The sequence below is a fragment of the Sorex araneus genome, chromosome 1 (genome assembly GCF_027595985.1).
Source record: "Sorex araneus isolate mSorAra2 chromosome 1, mSorAra2.pri, whole genome shotgun sequence".
Lineage (NCBI taxonomy): Eukaryota > Metazoa > Chordata > Mammalia > Eulipotyphla > Soricidae > Sorex > Sorex araneus.
In genome coordinates this window covers 365,947,573-365,952,721 of record NC_073302.1, presented here as the reverse complement: position 1 = coordinate 365,952,721, position 5,149 = coordinate 365,947,573, and the positions used below count along the sequence as shown (strand labels likewise).

Here is a 5,149-nt window from a genome sequence, read left to right as displayed (position 1 = left end):
CACTGAGTGAACCCTAATATAAGCAATGAACTTTAGTTAGTAGCAGCATTGGCTTATTGACTATAATAAGTGCAACTCACTCATCAAGATAGTAGAAATACGGGAAACAGTGAGAAGGGAAGATATAAGGCAACTTCCACTGTGCATTCAATTTTTCTGACTTAATTTACTAAGATTTTTTTTTAACTATTATAGCGCTACAGCACTGTTATCTGGTAGTTCATCGATTTGCTTGAGTGGGCGCTAGTAACATCTCCATTGTGAGATTTGTTGTTACTGTTTTTGGCATGTCAAATACACCATGGGTAGCTTGTGTAGCATCTGCCGCTTGGCACGGGCAGGATACTCTCGATAGCTTGCCAAGCTCTCCAAGAGGAACAGAAGAATCGAACCTGGGTCGGCCGTATGCAAGGCAAACGTGCGATCCACTGTGCTATCGCTCCAGTCCACATATACTAAAATTGGAATGATACAGAGAAGATTTCGGCAGAACCTGGCAAGCTCCCCATCAATATGCCAAAAACATTAACAACAAGTCTGACAACAGAGAAGTTACTGGTGCCTGCTCGAGCAAATTGATGAGCAACGGGTTGACTGTGACAGAGAAAATTAGCATGGCCCCTGCACAAGGATGACATGCAAATTTACTACTATAAATAAATAAATCGTAAAAAGTAATATAGAGGTAGTATAGCAGGTAAGGTGCTTGCTTTGCACACAACTGACCCTGATTTGATCCCTCACCACATATAGTCTACTAAATACTGTCTCAAGTGACCCCTGAGCACAAATCCATGAGTAAACCCTAAGCATCATTAGGATGAGGCCCAGTTCCCCCACAAAGAAAAATTATTAATTTAAAATTAATTCCACTAGATCCAGATTCTAAACCACCAACCATGAGCCAGCTCTTTGAATTAAAGAACGCTCTTTGGTGGCATCTGCTAGAGCTTGCTGTAACTCAGAGATAACTGAACACGTGGCCCAATCTTCTCGGTGGGCCCAGCTGCATCCATCAGACCTGAGCAGGTTTGGCCGCTTGTAAGGCTTCTAGCCCCGTGATTTCACCTCTTCTCAAGCACATGGACAGCATTTTGTACTCGGAAGTTCCAACTACCAACGGGGTTATGGGGGCGGGAGAAGGGGGCCGTGGGGGGCGGGGCTGTTGTTTGTTTATAAGTTACCAATTTCAACTTCTTTAAACATTAAAAAAGCATGAATTTTCAGCGCTATTCAGCAGCATACTGAAAAACGGGCCCGCAGAAAATGCAACGACTTTAAAGAAGCAGCTGTGAGACTGAAAATGTCTTCCTTCCACACCCAGCTTCTGACTTTATGCGCTGAGCAGCCTGGCAGAAAGTTGGCCTCTGCCCACACCCAGCTGTCCTGGAAATCACGGTCTGACTGACAGGTTCTGGCAGCCTGGTGGATGGAGGAATATTTACAGGGTACCCTGACTCTGAGGCTGCTGACTCACCACTCAGCGACCCCCAAAGGAGGGTGAGGTCTGAGCTGAAATCGCAGGCAGGTTTTACCTTAATCCCTCAAAAAGTCGCAATTACACTTAGCAGGTTTCTGCAGGCTCAATTTAAATCACAAAATTATCCTTTCAGACCCATGGCTCATGAAGAAGAATGCAAATGCCAAGTGAGATGGATAATTTCATTTTTTGTAAAAACAAGTGCTGGAAATACTTGTTGTTTTTAAATGGTGCCTAATTTTCTGGACACAGCAACATGTGCTTTTTTTTTTTTTTTAAGCAGTTTGTGTAGAGAAAAGACTTCAACCCGTTCTGTCTCGTATGTGAGGTTCGCACATGCAAAACTCCAACAGCTATGCAAGTTTCTCATTTTCAAGCTGCAGATATGTTCCAACGAATATATCTTTTGCAAAGTGGATTTGACTGGAGGAGTCTGCACGTTTTAATCGTGTTGCATGGGACTGTGCTTTGTAAACTGTATATATCTATGATACTGACGATAGAAAAGCAAGAGGTTCTGGTGGAAGTTATTTCTTCCTGGGTTGGAGAAGCACTCAATGCCTACAAATGAGGTGCCACCCAGGAAGGGGGGAGAGAAGATAAGGACGCGTGGGGTGGAGCTGAATGCCCACTCATTTCCAAAATACCTCATGAGGGTGAAAAATCAAAAACTAACAAAATGAAAAGCCCTGCTGGCTCCATACAAATCACAAAACTTGCATCAATTTTTCTCATTTGGGAAAGGAAAAGACAATTTCTGCTTTTGTTGATATATGATATTGGAGCTAGCGAGAAGGCTGAGGACTGAGCGGCAGGCAGCCCTCTCTGCAGACTGCAACAGTTCTCAATGAGAATTCCAGAAGGCCGGCCTGTAAATGCCAAGATTGTCTTCCTCGCTACAGCTGTGGGCAGCTGACTCTGCTGCCAGGTCTGTCCACAAAGATTTACTTCTTGCATCCAGGACGTCGGGTTTGAATACTCCCTCTGTTTGGGACAATTCTGAAATCGGGGAGGATGTGGTCTGAAGTGTTGACGTGTTGAGCCACATACGGAATACACAAGCCGGAGAAATGAAGTGGCACATTTATCAGGTCTCAGGTGAGATTCTCGTGTTCGAGGTCCGACTCAGGTTTATTCAGCACCACTAGCCCGCAGTGACAGACCTTCCTGCCTCTCCTGAGCGGACTTCTTCCCCTATCCTGGGCCTCAACTGTGCGGGCCCCTCATTCCTTTGGCACAGCTACTGCCCATGGACAATTTCGCTCTCTTCCTCCTTTGTCTCAGTAACTTAGACTTATGAGTACAATAAATACCCATCTCGACGCCTATTATATGTTGGCACATTCTCTTGCTTTTCTTTCTGCTTATTTTCTACAGCTTTGGGAGGCAACTTAACAGGCGCATGCATCTTCCCATGGTCCCAGGGAAGAGCTGGTAACATTTCTCAGGTCTTATCAAGTCATTTGAAAAAATCCCTGCTGTCCTGCTAGTCTTCAGAAATAGAAAAAGACTTTATCATGGTGGCCAGTTTGAAATTCCAAAGGACATGGTGACAAAGAGCTCAGGATTTTTTCCCCCTTTATTTAACTCCATGAGATTGCCTAAAACAGCTAGGCTTCTGAGAATGGCAGAGGAAAGGGAGAGTGGAGGTTACTTTGTCTCTTACCCTCAGTATCACATGGAGCATATTTATTGCTGTAAAATTGGGTTGAAATCCTTGTCAAGGGCCACTTGGAGAAACTTTCAGACAGTTGCATGCACAGTTGTATGCACAAGCACTTCAGATTTCTGCTAGCAGCTCCCAGCAGACTCACAAGCCCACATCATCCTCAGCCCACATCCACAGCCCATACACCAACCCAGCTGGCACCCCCATGACAGGCTCCACTGAATGGGCCTGGGATGACATGGAGCAGGAGAGAGAACACCCAGAAAATGCAGCCAAGTGAGCAGATTTCAGGAAAGGTAGGGTTGGAGGTAAGAAAATGGAGATTGGAGGCGTAGAGATGTCTGTGCCAAGAGAAAAATCACATTTTCTCACCTGTCAAAGGGGGACATGGCAGAGAGGCAGGGCTGCTTCTATACCAAAGGCAAAGTAGAGAAACTCAAGTGGAGAGAAGGAATAACGGGGGCAGAGCAGTGCTCCTCCACCACACACAATCATCACCACCACCACCATCGGTCGCTTCTATAGCAGTCTATTTTCCTGTACCCTTGAGGGGGCTGGGAGCAATTTAACATAGAAGGGAAAGACAATCTTGTGTGCTTTTGGAGAACTAAAATTTAGCTTGCCAACAGTTGTTAGGATGAGGCCCTTATCCTAATTAAGGGAGGCTGTGGGAAGCTGCCTCTCACAGTGTTGGTCAGGCTCTGGTCCACCCACTGGCCTGTGGATGGCAGATGGAGTGAGCCCTTCCACACTCTACAGGACTGACCACTGAGTTGCTGGCCTTAGTGCTATGACAACTATCAAGTCCTCTCTCTGCCATCTTGAAAGAAGAATCAGAGTTTTTTATACGCCATTTCCTTTGAGTTTCCACTTTCATTATTCTGCTTGTCTTCTTTCATCCAGATTACAAGTAAGAACTACATGAGGCCTGTGTGTTTTGTGTTTTCTTTGGGGGTCATCTGTGGCAGTGTTCTGGACTTACTCCTGGAGATCCAGGAATCAATCCTGGTGTTACACAAAATAAAACATATGTGTTACTGGGGATTGACAGGGTCCACCACATGCAAGGCAAGTGCATTATCCTCACTACCACCTTTTGGAGTGAGGTCAGGTTTTTTTTCTGTCCTTTTTCAACTTCAGTCTCAGCTTCTTCCACTCTACCTGACAATCTTCTGCCACTGTATGGTCAGAGATGACATCAGGAGATGCTATTAGAGCATTCCTTGTTCTGCCCATCTCTGGGGACAAGTTTTCCAAGACCTAGGAGACACCTGTGAGGCAGGACAGGCAACAGGAAAGCAGAATGCTACAGGCCCTACTCTACTCAGAGTTCTGCAGTATGCACTTACACTAGAGGTCCAGAAACTTTTCCATACAAAGGCCCAGCTATTGTTACCACACAAACTTATCACAGAATCTCACAAATCTTATAGCTTTGGAGTCATTCCTTCTACACTTCTGCAAAACCGCTGCGCTGAGACATCTGTGAGAAAATGTCACTGATCTGCAGAGTAGCTCTACATAGGAATGAGTGCCCTCCTCCAGAAACACCCTTCTCTCTCCTCCATCCTTGTCATTCCTTTGATCCACAAGTGAACAGCAGTTCCCAGAAATGCCGGAGGTGCAGGTCTTTGGTAATCTGCACCAGGATCACAAGCACAACAGTAGCACTGTAGCACTGGCTTCCTGTTCATCGATTTCCTCGAGAGGGCACCAGTAACATCTCCACCGTGAGACTTGTTGTTACTGTTTTTGACATATTGAATACGCCATGGGTAGCTTACCAGGCTCTGCCGTGCGAGTGAGATACTCTCGGAAGCTTGCCGGGCTCTCCGAAAGGGTCAGAGGAATCAAACCCAGGTTGGCCACGTGCAAGGCAAGCACCCTACCCGCTGTGCTATCACTCCAGTCCTATAAGCCCAAGTACTCAATGCAACTCAAGAGTTTCCTCCTAGCTGCTTTAAAGTGGCAAAGAGTAAAGATTGTCCTACAAAAATTTT

At 45.7% G+C, this 5,149-nt stretch overlaps 1 pseudogene; it reads left to right on the top strand.

The window, feature by feature from the left end:
• Window positions 1-430: 430 nt before the first annotated feature.
• Window positions 431-666, top strand: LOC129401393 (U6 spliceosomal RNA; annotated as a pseudogene).
• The last annotated feature ends 4,483 nt before the right edge of the window (window positions 667-5,149 follow it).